General features: G+C 34.6%; 1 long non-coding RNA gene across 1 annotated transcript; it reads left to right on the top strand.

Moving 5' to 3' along the window:
• Window positions 1–13,079: 13,079 nt before the first annotated feature.
• Window positions 13,080–23,153, top strand: LOC129243935 (uncharacterized). Its single transcript, XR_008582359.1, has 3 exons — window positions 13,080–13,178; window positions 13,405–13,637; window positions 21,988–23,153. It is a non-coding gene; the product is annotated as an uncharacterized LOC129243935 (long non-coding RNA).
• The last annotated feature ends 717 nt before the right edge of the window (window positions 23,154–23,870 follow it).

Genomic DNA, 23,870 nt, shown 5'->3' with positions numbered 1-23,870 from the left:
GTAACGAAGAAACAAGGGCAATGGCTGTATTGATGGTAGAGTTGACTTGTTTCACGATCGTAAATAGAAACTTAGCAACTAAGTAGGCTAAGCAAGCTAATAATTTAGTCGTTGGAATTTATTGAACTTGACCCGCCTTTGTTCTCTTTCTTCTTTTCATCAGAATGGCATATGTCAAGATTATTTTGGTAATGACCATCAGGCATGATCGCATGTCTACGTCCTCAATGATTTTCGTATAGACTCGCACATTGACTATAAAAAAATTGAAGCGTTTCAATCTGTGTCTGGTCAAGGTTGAAAATTTACAAAACTTGCCAGCTGCCTCAGTTGATAGATCTAGGCGATGCTTGTGAAAATGCATTCGCTTGTGATTGATTAAGAAAAAGTGTGGGCTGCCTATGCTAAACTACTATTGCTCATTCTGAGGTTTTCTATTTTTTCTAATACTAATGCACAATGAAACTTCTAGCAAGAAATACGCGCCAAACAATAAAAAACTGAGTCTCTGCCGTTAATCTTATTATAGCTGAGTCTGTATTGCCATTAATTATTATCCCAAGAAGTTTATAATTTAATAAGAAGAAATCAGCTAACAGCTGCGTTTAACCTAGGTTAGTAAACCACACCACTCCGCCTTGCCCCCTATTGTGAAGTGTTAAAAAATCAGGTGTAAAAGACAAATATTTATCGACATTCTATATACATATGTAAATGCCTATGTCTACATATAAATATTTAATTGTGTGCAAACTGTGAATATTTGCCAAGTGCTGTGGCAATTTCCGCTGTTTATTAAAGTTTTTAACACCAGTTGAACGAGCGAATGGCTAATCAGCTTAATCAGTCAATCAGCTGCTGATCCAAAATCGATGGTGGTCATATTGCGGTCAGCTGTTTATCGTATTGACCATCCCATTGAGTGACTGATTTGCTGAGACTGATCATACACTCATGTATACCAACCCACCCTACTCGTGCATACACATACGCATGTATCATGAGAACAGAGTCTCGCGCTCACAGGTGTGAAAATGTTTGTGAGCAAACATCGCAATGTTTGTTTCCTTTTACTCTACGGTCGGTTGCTACTTACAGGTTCATTGCTTAAAAGTATGAGTGCATTGTGCAAATAACACAAATACTATTGCATTACTTTATTGAAGTTTATATTATATGCAAACATGCGGAAGTTAATGTCAGAGAAGCGCTAACTTATTTGCATAAATTGTGAGATTTGTGATATATGTAAATCATTGGACGCCACAGCTTTCCCGTAAACAACATGCATATGTGCGTAAAGTACAGTTTTTGCATTCGTCAAATAATTATTGGCGGGTATATACATACACACTCGTATATACTTAGTACTAGTACTGCTACTAAAGGTTGTTGGTTTTGTTATGTTCAATCATTTGTGAAAGAGTTTATTTTAAATAACTAAAGTAAACTACAGAGTTGGGCGTTAACTGGAATATTTATTATTTTCCCATATTCGCCATACATCCAAATACTTATGACTAGGATGTGTGAGTGTGGGTGTAAAAAACTTGCTAAATGCATTTATTTTTTACTGCAATATTTTTTACATAAATATTTAATCATTGATTTGCGATATGCCGAAAACAACCGACCCAAATAAAGTGAAATGCTTCGTTTTGCGTAGCAAATATGTGAATGTGAAGGGCACTTTTAAGAAGACAGAAACTTACAAAAACAAAAAATCCAAGTGCTTAAGTTACAGATCTGTGTCTCATAGTCATGGCCATATAGGGATCGTATCTACAACTTTAAGCATTATTTCAGAATGCACCAGATGCTAAGGCCTCTTAAGAATTGACCGCAAAACGTTTATGAAGTTTTTTCTCAAACTTGAGAGAGTCGTTTTTTGGTTACATATGCACATAATATACAGCTCTTACTAAATAACTAGCAACTTAGCGGTAAAGAGCTTCAGATACCTGGTTGTCGAGCAGTGCGAGTAGATCGATGCTCGCTCATTACCCAACTGCTCAAATGTTTGTTCGAAATTTTCGAGCTTTTGAACCACATCACCAGCTAAACAAAAAAGTGTGTCCAGCTTAGTACACATAACAGAAGTGAAACTTTCAAAGCAGGCAAAGAAAGAGGGAGAGATCCGAGAAAGAATGAGAGAGAGAGAGAGAGAGAGAAAGAATATTTATATAAATAAATTCACAACATTTGTTGAGAATACAAATGGACAAAATTTACAAAAAACGGAGAAGGGTAGACCGGTGTAGGTAAACGCCGAACACAAACCGTGGCAACAACGCGCACTACTCCGAGCGTCTATTACCCGCACTAACGGAGCTATTCCAGGACCGCAGCAGCGGCACAAATTAACGCAAGGCAATACCAATAAATCCGACGCCGGAATGGATAGCACTTTATAGTACGCACAAGCACCAGCCAGGAAACGGAAATAAGCACCAAAAATATATTTCTTACAGGTTTGCACCAACAAACAAGCGCCAAAAAGTAGACAGTGTTATTTCTCACTGGAAATTGGCAACCACAAGGAAAAACTCAGGAAAAATAGCCTAAAGTGTATCTAAGATATATATAAGATATAGCTCTCTCTCTCCTTTTCCTCTACGTTATATCTTTTTTCTCTCTCGTAGAACGAAAATGCCCAAAACGTTGCATGGCCTTGAAATTTTACTCTCCATTCTCGCTCGTCCATCGACACCTAAGAACTTTCACTTCAAAATTGTCAAATCTATTTATCTAAATTTCTTAAGTTTTCTAACGATGTTACTCCTGTGCAAATATAAATGAGTTGAAAAAGTTAAAATAATCAAAAGCATTGCTCGCATTACTAGAAAAATCACATGCTCGGAATTTTTTGGGTAATGCGCATCGAGTACTTGTTGCTCATTTGCCCGGGCTGTTCGAGAATGCGCAATAACAATCAAGAGCTCTAATATAAACTAGCCTTATGGTGCAAAACCACCGTGACGACATGAAATTTTGAAGAAATCCTCAATTTTGTTTTTTTTTTTTCTTGGCGTAGAGCTCTTTTACGTTCAATTACCTCGAAGTTATATGAAAAGAAAAAAAATTAAATCAAGAAGCTGAGCGTGATAGACACCGCAACTTTTATATAAATCAAATAAATGAACACTCTTTATAGCTTTATAAATTATCTACAGAATGACGGAGCGATTTTACTTATTTATTTTATTTCATTTGTTTATTCTATTTATTTATTTATTTAAAAAATTAATATACATAAATTTGTGCAAATAATTTGGTAAAATATTTTGTTGAAAAAATTACAATAAAAAAAATTTAATTAACCATTCTAAAATATCTAAAGTCACTCTGTTAATTTATTTAAGAAGATGTGTACCAATTTTTAAATCAATCGGCTGACAACTATTTGAGTTCGCATGCCCATCGCTTTGGAAAAACATAGGTTTTACCAACACCACACGCAACAGAATATAAAAAAGCCTTTTGCGCTCTTTTGTTGAGTTGTTTTTAACTAATCATAGCTTCTCGAATTATATGGCTATTTTTGTCGGAAATATATTAAGATATTCCTCAGAATATTTACTTTCAAATTAAGCAAAAAAAAAATTCAAATTCCTTTTTGGAAATTTTCAGTGTGATTTTACCTTTATTAATTACTCAAATTACCGCTGCCAATATATATTAACAGCATCTTTTTAATAAGCCATACATTACTAGTTCTTAATTAAATTTAACTTAGTTTATAAACATACATTCTGTCAAAAAAGTAAAGGGAATTGATAATTTAAAAAACCTACTTAAAGGAATTCGCTAAATCACAATAGTTCAGACTTTAAACAAATTTAAAATCCGATGAACTTTGGCGCACAATCATTTTGTTTTCCCTTTCACATTTATGTTTCCGAGTTTTTGAGAGATTTCGTGAATTCTCCATATGACTCCCTCATTGGGCAATTTAGTTATTATATTAGTAAGGGGAGAAAAAAATCCATCGGTAGATGGCTGTAGTGATCGATATCTCGCAAAGTGTCGATCAAACAAAAACAAAAGTTTATGCTCGTTGTCAAGGTGACATTTCATACTAAAAAAATTCGTTTGCTGTGTTTTGTTTGTTCCATTCAATTGTGAGTTACAGGGTGGTAACAATGGCAGTCAACAAAGGGAAAATTTGGTACATTTAACAATTTTTTTTTTAATGAAGCCGAAAATGCAAGCCAGACCGCTGAAATTGTGAATGGTGTTTATGGTGCCGATACTGTAACAGCTAACCTAGTTACGTGCAATTTTAGTTTTGTCGATTCCTTTCAGGCATTTTTTATCGATAATGTCAAAAATTTCGATAAAATCACAGAAATAATCGAAGTTGACCACCATGCTAATAGTCGTAGCATCGTCCAGGAGCTATAGATCGACCATATAACAGTTTCAAGCCATTTGCACAAAAATTTTACGCACAAAATAAGGATTTATTTTTCCGCAACTAATATTATGGCTCATACTCTCACCACAGTACCGTTTTTTAGCGTCATTTTACACAACAGTTAAAAAATGTGTTTATGTCGCAAATAAATTCGTTTGCCCGATTTATTGAAGATTTTATCAAAACTTCATTTTTTCCTACTGTGCGTGGCCAGTCTTGCGACCGACTGATTTTTGAAATCATTCTAATTGATTAATAAATTTTCCAAATTAGCTGAAATTAATGCAACAATTATAGTACTTTAATCGAAACGTATTTTCTATAACAGGGTTTCTTTAAAATAGGGTACTCATTCTTTGCAAAATTTAGCCTGGTCTAACAGAATTGCCTTCCCGCATGTCTTTGTTCAATAGCTGACCTCAGATGCATGATACTTAAGGGGTTACATGGGTTTCGTGGGTTCAAAAAATCGATTTTTGTTTTTTTTTGGCTTATTAATTTCTACAACACCTCAAGAATATTGTCCTAAATTTACAAGTCGATCCGAATAATAGTTTCGGAGATACAGCCTTTAGAGGGTGTGCGCTCCAAGCCACTTTCATTGTTACTCAAAACTTTAAACGCGTTTTTCTCGGAATCGTGTTTTCAAAGTCGGTTATCAAATGTTCTCGAAAACTACTCAGCCGATCTTTATGAAATTTTACACAGGTGTTCGAGATACAATTTACTCGTGCCTGGACGAAGGATTTTGTTTTTTCCAATTACAACTATTTAAAAAAAAAAACAAAATGTTAAGTACATTTGGCCAAAATTTTCATTTTTTTGGAAAAATGTCTGCCAAAATTCCAATTTTTACTTTTTTTCTTTTCTTCGTTCAAGCACGAGTTTATGGTCTTAACTAAAACACTTATTTTTGTTTTTTCATTTTTGATGATCCTGTCACGAGTTATGCTGACAACGCGGATGCACCTTTTTTTCGAGGGGTCACCTGTAATGACGTCACAATGGAGGAATTTTAATTTTTTTTTTGAAAATTTCAGAAATTATTCTTTAAATATGTATCTATAAGACAGAAAAAAGTTTGAATTAAATAAATAATTTTTTACATAGAAAGAAAAAATATTGAAGATAGGCCTTTTTTTACCCGACGAAACCTATGTAACCCCTTAAAAGAGCTAGCTTATGAGTTATCACACTTTTGTAAACTAGCGTTACAAGCGGGTGTTTTTGTTTGCTGTACCAGTACCAAGAGATATCTAAAGTTTTGCTCCGATCAGCAATTGCACAGTAGAAATATAGATGAACGGGTACATAAATTATATTGATACCTCTCATCACATTTTATTTTACATAGTAAGTATTTATGCCTATATCTAACTCGATTTTGCTAGGCTGTTACAGACAAACTTTTTATGAATAAAGCTGTAATACCCTAAAGCACTAGACGAATAGTTACAAAGAAAAAATGTAATTAAAATAATTTCGTTCCCTGCAAATTAATAGGTATTTCACTAACTTCGGCACTAGCAAAAGGAATATACCGAGCAAAGCCCTATATGCTAAGTTTTCTGTTATCTGCTGAGATGGGCATATCTGTCAAACCATTGAAATTGATGTAATTTTCCAGAATTTCTTAAATCAATAAGTAGCTTTTTGGAAAAAGCCAAAGCTCTATGAAAATTCTCGAAGAGTGGTCTCCTTCCTCGAATTGCCCTAATAAAATGTTTATTTTCATAAACTGTATTTTAGTGAATAATAACTGATTCAAAGAAATACCAGGCGCGAATCCGGATCTGTTCGCAGCTGTTTAAATTGCGACAGTTGAAGAGTAAATTAAAAGATGAAAACTGCGACGGCATTTGCCACTGGTTCACTGCAGTTTATAGGAAATTTCAGCGGCATTCTTCAAGGGGTAACATTTTCCATTTATGAATCAGGCAAATACGAATATGAAAATGCTGTGCGCGCATTCTATGTAGGTAAGTAAGAGTGATTATATATGTGTACGTATGTACATGGGAGTAAATCAAGTATGCTTCGAACCAGTAGTGTACCTTAGGGTGACACTAATATATACTTATACTAAAGTTCCCACTCAATACCCGTGCTATGTTCTTAACTGCCTACAACCTATGGTATGGCATCTTTGATGTTTTCCAATTAATTCTTTCTTAGCTTTCTTCAGTTCTCTAAAATTACGAGATGCTCCTCTCTTTACGAGTTTTCAGGAATCTAATTTTCTTCAATGCCACCATGACACTGAATTAGTCATCCGAAGTTTGTTTAGCTTACTAAGTTATTCCATCCCTAATTTATGGTTTACCAGGCTGGATCTTTACTAGTTCTGCCTGAAAACATTGCAATTTTCCAGTCCCTGTAATTACGACTGATATTGAAGTATGTATGTCTTTCTATAGAATATTTTTCTGTTTTAAAGATGTATATCTATTTTTCCGTGGTTTTAGAGTGTCTTAACCTAACTGGTATACTCACATCATATCACATTAATCATAATACATATTTTTAATGATACGTACAAAACAAATCTATTTGGTACCTTCCCTTTTCGGTTTTGGCAACTGTCACCATTTACACCCATTTTACACTAATTTGAAAACCACTTTCCACTGTAGAGTGCTCGCAAACATATCTCGTGCAATATGTACACGTAAATACATATGTATCAATAAATTGCTGGGTGCTCGAGCTGGGCAATTTTCACATTGTCAGCAAATAGGAATATGCAGTCGCACAAACAAATATTTATTTGATTTCACTTTCATTTCGTGCATTGAAACATTTATTCTGCGGGGTTTGGTGATGGTATAAACTTTTTCGGAACGCAAAAAACAAAAGGCACAAAATAAATTAAAAAAAAAGAAAACTACAGTATGCTGCAAATTTATAGCGACTAAAATTGAATGAAATTATTATTGTTATTTATTTCGTGGGATAGTGGAAATAAATTAGTGTACTTTTGAATATTTTGTGTATTTACTTCCCCACCACTATATGCTCACATCTGCAACACCTTTACTTCAATTTCAATTCTCTAGTGCATTTTCAATAATCATGGCCTTATGTTTATGTTACATAAATTCAGAACATTGAATTGAGAAATGAGATATGTACTCAATAATACTTCTTGAGGCGCATCTTGGTAAAATGAGGGTACACATATCATAGTCGAAAATCATTCCATGTAACCTCCATCAGCTGACAATAATACACTCTAGCCAGGACCAGAAGGGCCTACATGCACGAGGGTGTTATGGGAATCAATAGGATTGCAATAAGCGTTTGTAATTGCCCAGAAACCAGGAAGATGGGTTTATGAAAAATTTTCGCACGACTGCAATGTACGTAGAAATTTACCATTGTTTCTCGAGAACTATCGCGCTAATATGCAATGGAAAGTATTTTCATCTCTAGAATTTTTATATTTCATGCAGTTGTATATACATACTTGTGTTTACAAGAATAGCACCAGGACGACTTGCACAACTTGGATTTTTTTTTATAAAAATATTGGTTATATTACAACAAAAACCACATGAATTAAAGTTTCAAGCTTTGTACAAAATTGAAAAACAAATCAAAATATTTGCATCATAATTTCAAACATTTTCATCAGAATCGTTTGAAAAATTTCGAGTATACCTTTTGATAGCTCATTAAAGTAATTAATAAAACGCATGTTTTAAGGGGTTTGAAATTGGCGTTAATTTTTGGCAATTTGGTCTTGCGCATTTATTTTATAAAAAAAATTCGAGCTTTCTTATATGTATTGGGTGATTTTTTAGCTACATGAGATCTATCGATATCGATAACTATGGTTTGACAGCTGAGAATGGCACACCGTGTCGACATACCTGTTCAGAAAGTTTTGACAAGTCATCATGAATCATTTAACACTAGAGTAACACTTCTAAACATTGGAAATTTACTTTGAAAAAAAAAAAAAAAAATCTCTTCACCAAGTTCATTGAGCCAAGTGTTGAAGAAGATGCCAAAATGTCGTTTTGTCATCGTTCTCAACTTGTTGGCGTTTGTCCTTCGGCTACGTAGAAAAGGTTATGTAAGGATCTTGGCTTACGTGCCTATGAAATACAGCTCGTGCAAGAATTGAAGTCAAATGCCCATGATGTTGTTGTTGTTGTAGCAGCATAATCATTCCCCATATATGGACGGGGAATGCTGCTGGAGTCACAGTCCTTGGCCGGATATAAATCCGGGTCGTTCTGGTAACGTAGAACCGACTGTTAAATGATCATCGTTTGCGTTGCATTTTTGCTAATTGGGACCATTTAGATTTATTATTCAGATTTATTGGAAAAAGTAGTCAAAAATTGGACTGACCATGTAACTCGTAGCTGCAGTGATCATACATTGGATATAATATTTTAAAAATAAATGCCATGAAGTCATTTACTATTATAATAATAATAACAAAAAAAATCAATCCAGTAATATTTTTGCTTCGTATTATCATTTAAGTTCTCAAGCTTTATAAAAAAATCCGATATGTGAAAAAAATTTTTGTTTTTTTTGATACTACCTCCTAAGCAGTTCTGTTGCTAAAAAAATTAATTTCTTAATTTTTTATAGTTTCTTAAATTTTTTACTGAATATTTATCCGTGACGATGGCGCTTTGCAAATTATGATGGAATCTGCAAGGAAATAATGCACTTTTCCGTAAATTTAGTACTAATTAAATCTCCTTTTTGAAATAATCTTTACAAACTTCCAAAAAATTAAAAACAAAAATAGTTTTTATAATGACCCTGATAAGATCCCAGAATCAAAAAGAAAATATGAAAAGGTAAAGGTTAGGTTAGGTTAGGTTGACCTGGCTGGCTGAAAGCCATCACATAGACCTATTGGTCCTTAGTGGTACCAGCTGAAGCTTGACCCTCACGTTTCCTTGTAGAAGGCTTCTTGTAATAAGCCTGCGTCTTTTGCGAATCTAAGTAAGCTCTGAAGCTCTAACCCCGAGAAACATTCTAACCTCTCATATTGTAGAGCTTCCAAATATTTCATTCGGGTTCTAGCTAATGCAGGGCAAGAACACAGAAGGTGGTAAAAAAGTTTCCCTCTGGTAAAAAAAGACGAATGAAAGTGGATATATTTATTTAGTTTTATTATTATTTCATAAACATTTCACCGTAAATTTTATGAAATGTTGCCTCTAAGGAATTTTCATATGGCAACACCCTATTCGCATATGTACATATGAACATCTGTATGTCCGCAACATTCTTCTTTTTGCTATCTATGCGCCTGTCTATTCGCTCATTCATTCGGTCTGCTTTTGCTCAACCATATGCCACAATATAAATGAACATACATACATATGCGAATGTAGCAATAATAATGACAACAATGAAATTATTATGTCGCTGCGCTTACATGTCTGAATTATCGCGCTGTCCTCAGCACGCCTCCCTGTGCGTAGTCTCTCTCTTCCCACTTCATACCTTAAAAAACTACATTAGCATTTCTTTTCTACTATTTACTGCTATTTTTTTTCCTTTACACTCATACACATAATGACATTTTATTGTTGTTGCAATTGTTATGTGCATTGTTATCACGTTATTGTTGTTGCCATTGTCGCGCCAACTACTGCTCTTTTTTATTATTGCTCTTTTTTTAATACTAAAATTGCCATATTATGGTATGTCAACAACAAATTTTAAATCCGTTATATATAGTTATAATATTCGCGAAATTTATTTAAAAAAAAAGTACCATTCAAAACATATGTTTGTGCATACGTATGTTTGCACGTTCAGGAGAGAATCAGACGAACACTGTCACATTTTATGTCGGGCTGCATACAAGAAAATGTCGTCGCTAATGTCTCCTCTTCCGTTGTCACGGCTTCCACTTGTAAAAGAAGCGGTGGGGGCTGTATGTAGCATCCCAGTCAACAAAACTTGCTGGCTTTAACAAAACTTGCAATTTTTTATTATTCAATTATAAATATAAATTATAAATTAAATTATTATTAAATTGTTTATTATTATTAAATTGAAGCTCTCAAGTTACTTGTGAAGTCCTTTACAATGGAATTCCCTTTATTGGGAAAAATAAATCTTTTTTTTTTGGGATGAAATTTTTTCGCAAATGGTTTAAAACAATTTTACCGTCGATCTTTAGCTCCTAGGTGATGCTAAGACTACTAACATAGCGGCCAACTTCGATTATTTCTGTGATTTTACCGACATTTTCGATGACGGCCCTAACTGGGCGAGGTGCATATTTAACATAAAAAATGCCTGAAAGGGATCGGCAAATCAAAATTTAACGTAATTATCTGTTACAGTATCGGCCCCATAAACACCATTCACAATTTCAGCAGCCTGGCTAGCATTTTCGCCTTTATTAACTCAGTAGAATGCATTTCCGGGACTTAAGTTTTTACCTAGCGAACTGCGATAGTTCCGAAAACTTGTAGTCACGTACTAGCGGATATCTGTGCTGAGTCATTGCTGGATAGATTGGCGCGACGTATTTTCTATATGACATCGTTTTTAGAATTTTTGAAAATTACATTATATTTGCTGAGAATTGTCGAATAAGAAATTCATTTGGCTTACTAGGCTACCTTGTGTGGTGGGTTTGTATTTCTTTGTTTGTATGTGGGAAAATGAGAAGCACTGCTGCACAGTGTTTTTGTTGTTTGAAAGATGCAGACACAAATCATGTAGTTCTTTTATTTTATAATAAAATAAAGAGAATAAGAATGTACATTTTTTTATAGTATGGATAATATGGAGACAACCATAGCGGAGTATTTGTGGCTCGAGACCCGCTGTGAGCAAGAAACATCAAATGACGGAAAAATCATTTACTGATAGCGGTCGCTTCCCGGTAAATACATAATTGCAAACTTCCATGAAAATATGCTCATATAAAATCATCAGCCATTTGGAGAAGACATAGAACTATAGGCTGCTAAAACGCATGCCATATATAGGGAGAGAAGCTTGGCCAAATATCTCGCAAATAATGGTTTTTCAAACATATCAACAATTTTCTGTGTCGAATCGAATTTCATTCGCACCATAAATACATTCCACACTCGGTGTCGATGTCCAGGACTGCAAACGCGTCTTCATTAGTCTAACAGAAATAACGCACGTAAAAGTATCGAACCTATCCGATTTGAGGCAATTAATTATAGGGCCAAACAGGAGTATACGATTTTTTCTAACATTAACCCTTTAATGTTCATAACCCATCCGTTAGGAAATTCCAATATATGATATCTGATTTGAGTATAGCGACCCCCTATTACTACCGCCAAAAGAAGTATAAACAATTTTCCCTGCAAAGGCGTGAAAAATTGTCAGACCTACATATATTTCCATTGGTCGTCAATGCGAAATATCTATTCACCTTTTTTTGTATTTGGTAAAATATGAGGGACGCAACATTATAAAAAAGGATATGAAAGATAAACCCTTTTTTCTGGGTGGTTCAAATTGTGGTGCCGATTCAACTCGCAGACTGGCTACCTGTAGAAATTGTGAAACGTGATGTAATATGCGCTTTAACAATGAACAAAACTGTTTTTAAATTTACCACAGAAAATTATGTTTCTACGTACAATCCAAAATGTAAATAAATTTATTTTTCATAGCAAATTAACTTTTCTGCAAAATTTTAAATTTTCTGCAAAATTTAATGCGCTGTTGATTGATCGTTGACGACCAATGCGTCCTATTGGATGCTCTTCAGATTTTGGATTCTCAAGGATGATGTAAATGTCCTAATTTACTTTGTGGGGGTTTTGTTAGTTTTTTCTTGGAACGAGGGAGGTTGCCTGCAACTTCAATTACTTAAATATGCAATCCACATATCCTCAAATAAATATAGGTACATCCTCTTATGCTTTAAAAAGTAAAGTTTTTTGTCGATTTTAAGACGGTAAAATCGGTTTATGTCGGAAAATGTTTATGTAAAAGAGCCAGTGGCTTAAAAGCGCTTATAGGGCTATCCCTTCTAGTTATGATGTGCTATGGACTTTTTCCGTGACATTCAATTAAATATTTTCTAATATTCATTTATATTCATCATTTTAAATCAACTCCACCGTGCGTGTCAGTCACTCACTCATTTGCCGTGGACTGCATGTGACATGAGGCCAGTGTTTTCGTACTTTTTTTGCATTTTTTGTTTTTGTTTTTTTTTTTTTATTTTGTATTTTTCGTTTTTAATACATCGCATTTTGTCGTTGTTCATTTGTTGTTTTCGTTGCCTCATATGTATTCCGGCATTGCCCGTTGACCGTTTGCATTTTTCGTTGTCTCTGCTATCGCCTGTCTGAGTGTCGTCTTCTCCGTGTCTGCAGCCACTTAGCCTGCCAGCCAACCAGCTAGCTAGTTAGTCACTTGGTCTAACTCTCAGTGTTCTTTAGTCTGCGGCTTCTATGCGCTCATAACGCGTCGTTTTCTACAAAATTAAAAAAAAAAAAATTAATATATATACTTACAAATCTATGAATATTTGTGTTTTCTCATAATTTGTTTTTCTGAAAATATTTTATACGTAAAGTGGTGCAGTTTTGCAAAATCATAAAGTCCACTTCGACCTCTTTCATTTGTTTATAACTAAATCTAATAAATGATTATCATAAAATTAATCAAATAAGCTTAAAAGCAGAAAATTAAATTGAATAAAATTGATTGTGCTCTTTCGCAATGCGTCGTGTTGCGTGCAACAATGACGCGCCCTAAGTGTGTGATGTTCAACGTAAGTGGGAAAGTGCGAGTGCACGCAACGACAAGCGGCATACATTCTCAAGCGTTGCGAAGCCCTTTGTCGTAGTATTTATAATTTAAAAAAAGAATACAACAAAAAAAAATATTTAAAAAATAGTAATAAAGTAAAAATAAAAAATAAATTTGGAAAAAATGTTAGTCAACCTTTTGTGCAACTACGTATAGAGAAAATAATTTTCTTTGAAAATTTATTGCAGTCCATGAGCGGATAGCCAGTCTGTCAGCCCATCGTTGGCGCGCTTGCACAATTTTCAGCGACATTGGAATTTTGTAAAGAACGAATTAACGAAAAAAAAAACCAAAACGTACGAAATTTCAGCGTAGAGCTGAAGAAAATATTTAATTGTTTGTTTTTGTAAGCAATCAAAGTGTGCGGATCAAAAGTAGGCGTAAAAAATGGCCAAGCAGCAAAGGGAAGGTAAAAAGAAAGGTGAGCCCTCTTATGAATATGCGTGGAAATTTTTGGAAAATTAAATGCGACGTGGAAACGGTATGAGTACGAGTAGGCCAAAGAATTCAAAAAAACTTAGAACACGTAACTTTTGTTAAAGAGGAGAAATAAATAGTTTTATTTGTAAAGAAAGCCAATCCAAAGCGCCAATAACAGTTTATTTAAAATATTAAGTTGAGTCAAAGACATGAGAACTAAAGAATTCTCAAAATTAGGCAAAAAGTAAGTCAAAGCGTAGGCCGATAGCCTTAGCTGCCAGTGGCTTTTATAATTTAATATAATTATATTTCTAATAAATAAATAAATAAGTCAAATAAATAAATCAGTTCGTTTCGACGACAGTCGGTTCTACGTTTGTATCCGGCCAAGGACTTTCACTTCAGCAACATTCTATGTACATATGTCTGGCAATTTTTTATCTGTTCCGACAATAACAACAACAGTAATAAATAAAATTACATTAATGTTCGTCTGAGAATAATTTCAACTATGTACAATAATAAAATTTGAAAAGGGAAAATTTTAATCAGAAATTTCAAGAAAAAAATTAGACATCGCAAAATTTCTCTGAAAATGTTAAATCAATTATAAAATGGGTTATACATTTTTTGTATACATTTTGGTGATAGGTCAGCTACAAGTCCAGAGCTCTTTCAAAGTGCACAGTTCTGCTCAATTATGTTCAATTCTAAACTGGCGCTATACTGTTGCCTATCTCTTTTATGTGGGAGACGGCTATACACAACCGGCTCTATTTCAGTTGTTATTTAATGATCGTGTTTGATGCCAAGCTAAAAGATTATGTAAAGTGAAGAAGAGCAAGGAAGTTGCTTCTAAGAACAAAAACAACTGGGGTATGAAAACCCAACTTGAGGAGCGGACGTAAGCCGCCATCATAAGACTAATTTTAGCCTGTGACCTGTCTTCAATAGGCAATAGAGCAGCAGATAACTGCTGCAATAAAACATTGTCCGGCAGTCGCACCAAATGTTATCTGACTCCTATTTGGCAAAAAAGCGACCGCGTGCTCTTCCGTAAGTCTAAAAAAGTCAAGCATAGAAAGAATAAGCTCCTGGATGCGGGTCAACCATAAATAATATATACATAGACAAAAACATACAAAATGACGAAATGTTGGTATTGAAGTAAGTTTTTGAAATTAATTTTGATTAGTTGACGAGCCCAAGATATATCGCGGTATCGGAGTAGGTGCTTACTTCGAGAAATTTGGTGTAACTTAGCCACTAACCGAGCATCTTCCAAGAGCAATGGTTGGTATTTGCAAAGTTTGCAAAATTTTAAGAAATATGAATGGAACCAAATCCCAAATTCTCGGCCATAAGAACATCAAGACCGGGAGAGTGGATAAATGAGCTAAAGCAAGACACTGCTCAGATAAATCTGAGAGGAGAGGATGTGCTTATGAGTACCTACTGACGTCGGAGCTGGAATAGGATATTGTTTAATAGGATGAAAATACTACTTAGACGTGCCATTCCGAAGATGTTGCAGAAGCTGCAAGAACGATGCGAAGGAAGGCTTTGTCGCCTGATATCTAATGACTTAGTAGGCTGACGCGTGGTTGTTATTTTTATGTTTTATTGACACTTCTTGTGGCAGTATTAACTTTTTGTTGTCGATTCAATAAGTTCAAGCTCGATCATTGCCCGTAATCTACATTTCAGCCACCCTACCAATTTTGGGCGCCTTGTAAGAATCAGAGCAAACTTCTTAGTAGTTCCCAAGGAGTAGTACTAAAGGCATTTTCGTTCTCAATTTATATTTTCATTAACGAGTCTCTGATCGATAAGTATTATAAGGTGGTGTCTGCAAGAAGCTAAATAAGGCTCATAGTTTTGTATATTTTCAGATTGATTGAAGATTGAAATGAATGAAAATGAAATTTGCACGTCGACCTAATGGCCCTTTATGCCCTCTACTCATCACAGCACTCTATCCTAATCCAGTTCTCTTAATAAACCTAAGATAGTTGGTTTAGGCTGAGCATATGTGGCTTTCTTCCGGCCACATCTGGCCGAAATATCTCAATCTTCCTCGCGATATGGCGTCACATTCGAGAAAAAGGTCGGGGACTAGTCGTAGAAATGGCAGGAGTCAGTGAACCATATCCTAATTATGTGCAGATGACTACGCAATCTGCAGTGACCTGTGAAAATGCCTGTGAGTATTCTTAGCTTATCGCTTAGCATCGCTTCGCCGCGTACCCCCATAATTTGGAACCATCTCACGACACTTAGCTCTTCAATTCTAAGTTTTCCTTGATGGTGTGTTGTCCCATAGCAAGGAAGGGCTCGGATACCATTAAAAACGAGGCTGCAGCCTCTCTAATCAATGTATCCGCTGCTTCCTTCCTAGTTATACCCATGTGCCCTAGGACCCATATGAGGCGAATATTTTTTTTTTTACTATCCTTTCGACTTCTGCTTCAGAAATAACAGCTCTGTTTTGGGTTTTAATTTTCAACAACTCCATTTCATTTGAGTCGAACAGGAAAATGGGGAGATTTCCGCGACTGACCATAAGATATTTTATCAATCAGAAAGACAAGAAAATTGAAAGGCCATCTGAGAAACTGAAGTAGGGTTCTAAATTTTAATAATACACTAATGAAAGTAAAAGAAAAGTAATATTAAAAAACTTATAAAACGGAAAGAATAAAAGAATTATAAAAATTAATAAAAACATTTTTCTAATAGCGGTCGCCCCTCGGCAGGCAATGGCAAACCTGCGAGTGTATTTCTGCCATGAAGAAACTCCTCATAAAAATATCTTCCGCTCGGAGTCGGCTTGAAACTGTAGGTCCCTCCATTTGTGGAACAACATCAACACGCACACCACAAATAGGAGGAGGAGCTCGGCCAAACACCTAACAGAAGTGTACGCGCCAATTATATTTTTTTTTTTTAAAGAATCATAAAAATATATTATATTCAAAGACTTACAACAAAATATTTTTGGAAAATACTAATATTTACGTGAGCTGAAAAATTTATATAACGTGAGTTTAAAAATGCATTCGAAATTCGATTTTTTACCTATATATAAAATTAGTTTTTTGAAATATGCTTTCCAAAAAATCACCACAGATGGTAGAAGGTCTTGGGTTTAAAAGGTGTGCACAAAAATTTTGCCGACGAAACCAAAAGAAAGAGAATGTGGAAGTACTTTCATTCCAATTCAGGTAAACCTTAATATTTTTCCGAAGTATTTTGGCGAAAGTATTATGTCGAGTGGTGCACCTTAATGTGTATACAAGTATATACTTAAATCTGTGGACATATTTAATATGAGTAGCATACGATCCAAGTTAATTGAATAAAACTCAAATATTCGTTTGAGTCAAAGGAATTTACTAAACTTTAATTGTATTAGAGAAGGAGTTTTGCAATTTAAGTGAGGGCTATTCGTCAAGCATATTAAATAAATAGCTACATGCATATTTAAAATACGAAAATACATGCGTATGTATCTAATTACATATGTATGTATGTGTATGCACTTGCCAACGAGATCAAAGCAAAATCGTTTGCGTAGAAACGTGTTCAGAGGCAGTGGCGAACAAAAGTTTCCGACCAGTTTGGTGCTTCATGATCAAGAGTTCTATTTAAGTATGTCAATATATTATAAATTTCCCTTAGAAGTTAAGCCAATTAATTAACGAGCTAAGCTAATTAAAATAAGTTGCTTAAGGGGTTAGGGGTAGTCAGAGGCCCGAAAAAATGATGATTTTAACGAATTTTTTTTTTGCTACTTAATTAATTTATTTAACAAAAATAAAAACATACCATAAAAACATCATGTTTTAACTTGACTTCACCAAAATTTCAAAAAAAAAAAATTAATAATTGCAAAAGTTATCGCGGTTTGTGTGAAGCCCGTTTCTCCAGAAGTCCCTTGCGGTGAACATCACAAGTCCTTGCAGATTCATCTAAAACCAATCGGACAAGAAAAATTAGTTTTATTAATAGATAATCTTGTGCCTGATCGAAGCTTTTTTTTTTGTTTCAAAATGAACAAAATGGCGGCCTCAGAAAATTTTTTCCAGATTTTAGAAACAAAAACCAACAGTTAATTGTTAAAAAAAAATCGAAATTTTTGAAAAAAAAAATCCTTCGATCAGGCACAAGTTTTTTATGTTTTTCAAAAGCTGTATAAATTTTATTGAAATCTACGTAGCGGTTTTTAAGTTACAGTGTTCACCAGTTTGAAAAACATAGTTTTGAGAAAAACGCATTTAAAGTTTTGCTATCGGCTCCGGAGCGGCCGAGCGCCCTTTGTTAATTGTTGAATAACTTGAGAAGTATTTGTCGGATTCATTTCAAATTTTTACACAATATTTTTAAAACATTATACTTTAAGAAAATGCAAAAGAAAAAAATCGATTTTGTGAAAATTCTGACTACCCCTAACCCCTTAAAATACTTTTCAAATTTCATTCGGCGGTTGGACTCTCAGAACGCATACAAGTAAATATGAGTAGATTTTACTACTAAAGCAGGATTTTAATTCTGTAGACTTGAATTTTTGTAATAACAGATCTTCGGAAAGCATCTCACAACTATGTAAGTTTATCCCTTAGCGTTCAAACATTAGCCGAAGCACTTAGACTTGCAGTTCTTCCATAGGTAATCGTTTATGTGGAAACCTTATTTCTTATTTTTTTCTGGGTATAAAGGTAGTATGTCCTAATTTAATTCGATCATTCGAGAGGATGCCAGAACACGTGGGTATCTTTTTGAAGTATCTGGTTAATTATAGTCCACTTGATAACCATATCGTCTATCAGACAAACCCGCAGAAAAGTGTTTGCAATAGCATACCTGTTCTATCGAGCTCCTGAGTTGCTACTTTTACACCGTGTGACAGTATAAGTTATAGAAGTGAAACTGTGGATTTTTTATAGTGATGTAGCATACTCAGTTTTAGACTTTCTCATCAAATTAGTCTTTAAAGGACTCTAAACTTGCTAATGACAAAATTTGTAAACAAAACAAATTAATTTTTCTACTCACTCTACCATATGAATATAGAGAGAGAATGCAGCCGCTGTAAGAAAATGGAATGAAGAATGATAGAAAAAGTTGTTGTTGCTGAAAAATGCAGGTAATGGCAAATTTGCGATAGTATTCCTGCCATAAAAACTATCTGCCATTCGAAGGCGGCATAAAACTGTGGGTCGCTAGATTTGTGGAAAAACACTAAGACGCACACCACAAATCGGAGAAGGAGCTCGGCCAAGCACCCAACAAAGGGTGTAAGGTTTCAATAGACAAACATTTCTTTTGAAAATAGTTTTTTAATTGTTCTAAGTATTTATACTCACTCTACGAGAAAAAATGCATAAATGCACTCTACGAGAAAAAACGCGTATGTCTATAAATAAAAAAAAAATATATCAATTTTTTTGCGCTAAAGTAAATATAGATTTTTTAATATCCATTGCGCACACTTTATTTCATAGTATGAAAGTTCAACTAATTTTTTACCTAAAAGTTCAAGTTTTCTTTTACACAAAAAGCACGGAGATGGTGGGTCAAAAACCGCATAAAATTTTAAATAAAAAACCTGCTTTTCGGAAGAAAAAATATTTATTTTTCAATGCTCTCGTGCAGTAGTTAGCTTTTGTACAGTACAGTAGTTTGTGTTTACTTCTCCTTCATATTGTGGTGTATTACTTGTTACTGCCCTGCAATTAGCGTACTCTACAACTTTACAGTGGCTCCGAAACGCAAATGGTTTTGGCGAGAAGTATTTTTATGGCAAGTATATATATAGAGGTTTTGCGTTGCTTACCCAAAAGGAACCACTAACATAAAAGTATGGCTTAGTGTATAATATCCTAAGCGTCAAAATACCTCCAGCCTGTATGTTAAGGTTGTTCTTTACACACTCTGTCTTTTGGATTGTAAAATTTCAAATATAAGCCCAGTCAGTGTGATATTTTAACCCAAACCTGCTAATGTGATCTCGAGTCGAAAGTTATATCTACTGGATCTATCCCTCCATTCATCATATTTTGCAAATATTTCACTATGAAGTTCTGGATCTATCCCTCCATTCATCATATTTTGGAAATATTTCCCTAAGAAGTTCTTTTCCTGCTTGAGCATCGTTTGCATCACAGCATTCCATTGACTTTTCAAGAAACGAGCTTTTACTGGTCGCACCTACTAGTAATAACTTGATGTCAGGATCGCTATTTCTTGGCGCTCTTGTCTGCATTTCGCGTGTGCGCTGCGGACCACAGTGATCACAAATCGAATTCCCTTAAAAGCCAAAACGATGTAAGTAGGCTATGTCATTAAATATAATATTATATTACCGACTATGTAGATATGTATGTTAGGAGCTTGGGGTAAGGCGAAAGTCCAAAGCATGGTGTAAGGCGATGGATTCATATGTTGTTCGTTTAAATATCCCACCGCGTCTGTCATGCTCTGTTGACTTACTACTTGCCAACAAAGATGATAGATTTACAAGATTTGCTCTTTAACTATGGTGAAAAAGAAAATTGTGAGATGAACTTCGGCTGCTACGCTACTTGGGAGACACTGCAGCCACATTCTAAGTTATTTTGTAAACACATCCCACGTGATGACAGCCCATCAGCTGATTCTGTCAGCCGCTCAGAGCCGAATAACGGTCTGTTAAAGAACACATCTTTAAAAATCTTTTGCCGAATTTCGTGGCTTTCATATTTTAATATCCAATTTTCAAGCATTTGTTTAGAGATCGAGTGAAAATAGCCGAGGCAGACCTCTTTGTATGCTGAACTTAAATTGACGGCACATAATTGACATGGAAATTTTTGTACCACACTGTACATGGTATGTTATTCTATATTTGCACTGACATTTGACAATTGATCATCCGAAACTGCGCTCTTTCACATTATTTAGTCATTCATACATATACGTATATATATTAATACACATATACCTACATACATATGTATGTATCTGTTCTAACTAATCTAAACAGCTTCGGGGACAAGAAGCCTGGCACTGAATGTTACTGTTGCGGCTGTGGGGCTACTCCTGCTCAACACATATGGCACACACACTTTCTTCTCTACAAATGCATAATAAAACAAAAGCTCACTAAATACGAGTATAATGTTATGAACTCTGCGGATGCACACAAAGCAACAAACATAATGAATATGCGTAAAGAGTGGAGAGAATGGCCTACTCGTAGTACATCGCATAGGTTCTATTGCATTGTATTTGTATACATATATACATGTATGAATACGTATAGTACTTTTACAATCGTTCGAGTCGGCAATTTTAATCTTGTATGCATGTATTATATTTGCATACAAACATATATAAGTAGATATGTTCTAATTGTAGCAAATAATGAAGTGAAACAAAAATTAAATATCAAAAACGAAAAAAAATCGAAGGCAACAAACATACATTCCTGTATTCGCAATAATAGCAGCGAGACATATTGCAAAATTTTGACTATTCATTTATTATCTTTTTTTTTAATTTTAAATGTAGAGTTTACACTGCAACAACAACCACATAACTTTCAAACAAAATTGTTTGTGCAAAATTTAAAAAAAAAAAAATTTTAAATATCATCCAATATTCTAACTTTTTAATCAGATTTTATAGAAAAGTAAAAGCACAAGTTTGAAGTAGGTAGCTCAAAAATCGTGTTAATTTTTGGGCAAACCATTTTTTGCTGCCGGTCTTTTGTATTTTCTCTATGTAGAAAAATGTCAAGCAAACTTTGCTATATGCCACTCTGCTATAATTGGGAACAAAAGTGTACGTACTCGCATATACATATACGCACACAATTAAGTGAAATGTTGGTGTCAAAAGTAAAGTAAAGTAGATAGCGTGGCAAATGGTTAATATGTGTAAATCGGAATCTCGTGATAGCATTATATTTAATGAGTAATTGCTCCTTGTGATTGTGTTTGTGATTACTCGTGTGGCAATGGTATGATTCGCTTTTCTTGTTGTTGTTGTTAATAATAATTGACGGTATTGCACGCATTCGCTCAGGGGTCAGTTGGATACCATTCACTAATACATTTCAAGTTTACTAAGCCATATGCATTTTTTTTTGTTTTTTGTTTTACGGTTTGAATTTGTTGTTTTTTTTTTTTTTGCCTACTTGTGCTCTACCGCCCCCGAAGTTCTCTACTCAAAAATGTAAATCGAAAATTTCTCACACATTAATCGCACACATTTTCATTACTTCACACATACATATGGACATGCGTACATATGTACTTATGCATGTGCCTACATATGTACATACTTTATTAATACATATATATATACAGCGCGTCGTGTCCATTGACTGCAATTGTTGGCAGTCGTCCGCATAAATACCGAGTAACCCGAGTAAGTGACATTTTCAAGTGAAGGTGGTGGTACTTGTACAACTACAAACACAATCAAGTGTGCAGTTCCCGTTTCCGAGCTTGCAAGCGCATGGGTATTCGTAATACGAATAACGGATACACACATACACGAATTTAAATACATACACACATCCACGCATTGGGAATCGCGCGATGTTCAAGACTTTACTTTACGCAATTTTTGTGCGCAAGAAAATTACTTCCGCTGCTAAGAGTAATAGTAACAGTAATAGCAATTGCAATAGCAATAACAACAAAAACAAAAGCAACATCGACGCGAACTCCAACATTAATTTTGAAATTCTCATAGGCGTTGTCTTCTCCATTTTAAACGCCAACGTGCCCAATACTCTTGCACTCTCCACAGCCACTTAAGTTGCAATTCGAGAAGTTAGAAGTTCAGCAACACCCTAAGGAAGTTGCATACGTATCGAATTCGTTGCGGCACGTTTGAGTTACAAAAAAATCAACTTGATGTATCAGTTGTATCAATTATATCAACGCACACATAAAGATTTAACGAAAGTTCATACAAAATGGCGAGTAATAACACCACCCGATCGACGGCAAGAGAAGCGATACGATAAGTGATAAACCATGCGAAGTGATCCCCATCAAGTGATTAAAATATATATATGTATGTAAAAGAAGAAAAAAATATTTCATAAAATTCAGCAAACAAAGCAAAAATAGTAGAATAAATACAAAATGCTAGAGGTAGTACGAGAAAAGTAGTTTAGATATAAAAAAAGAGGTCCTGCAACAAATATTAGGGCTAAAAAGTGGAAAAAGGAAAATAAGTTGTGTTGAAGAAAAATTAATAAAAATAAATGAAAATAAAACAGTGATTACCACTCTCTTACTAACAATTGCTTCCGCTTCCTTAAGCAAATAAGAAATATTATTCGTCTCACATACTGAAATCATCACTGGCAGCGCAGTAAAAGCAGCGACTGCCCCAGCAAATTGAATTAAAATTGTTTCGCAATATCCAAGCGCACATTTTCCACATGCAGCATCCACTCCCACGAGGTTTGGCTTCACTTTTACAAGAAGCAGTGCAATACACTCGCAACTTGGAAGTGCCTAAGGTAAGAAGCAAACAAATTTAGCTATATTTTATATGCATACAGTGTGTTTCATAACTATAGCGCTTTGACTTACTGGCAAGTGTTGAAAATTTATTTTTTTCTTATTTAATCTTTTTTTTATAGAAATAAAGTCTATTCTACGACAATAATTACATAAATCTTAGTTTTAAACTTAATGAAAATAAAAAAAAATCAACAAATCATCAAAATTTCTAACCTTTTAATCAGAACTTAAAAAAAAAGTGCGTGTAGCGTAGTTCACATAACAGTGAAACTTTCAAGGCAGACAAAGAAAGAGGGAGAGACCCAAGAGAGAATGAGAGAGAGAGAGAGAGAAAGAATATATATCTAAATAAATTCACAACATTTCCAGAGAATACAAATAGACAAAATTTACAAAAATAATACACGTGGTATATCAACTGCGTATATATAGCGTCTGGCGGCAATGCATACTGCCACAGCACGCACAATACGATTTGTCGTATTCTAACTATACGTTGCTCTCTCTCGCTCCGATGTATTAGCGTGGCGGTAGAGCCGTGCGCACATATAGCGTCTAACACTATACCGTGCATAGACAAGGCATGCGCATGCGCAATACTTACTATCCTATTCTAACAATATGTTGCTCTCTTTCGATCTACTATAGTAATATGGCGTTAGTGCTGTACGTTTATGGTCACTCTCTTTCTCTCTCTGTTATATTGT

This window comes from Anastrepha obliqua, chromosome 4 (assembly GCF_027943255.1).
Source record: "Anastrepha obliqua isolate idAnaObli1 chromosome 4, idAnaObli1_1.0, whole genome shotgun sequence".
In the NCBI taxonomy this organism is placed as follows: Eukaryota; Metazoa; Arthropoda; class Insecta; order Diptera; family Tephritidae; genus Anastrepha; species Anastrepha obliqua.
Note: the sequence above shows the minus strand (reverse complement) of the source record. Positions and strands in the feature narration are given on the sequence as shown.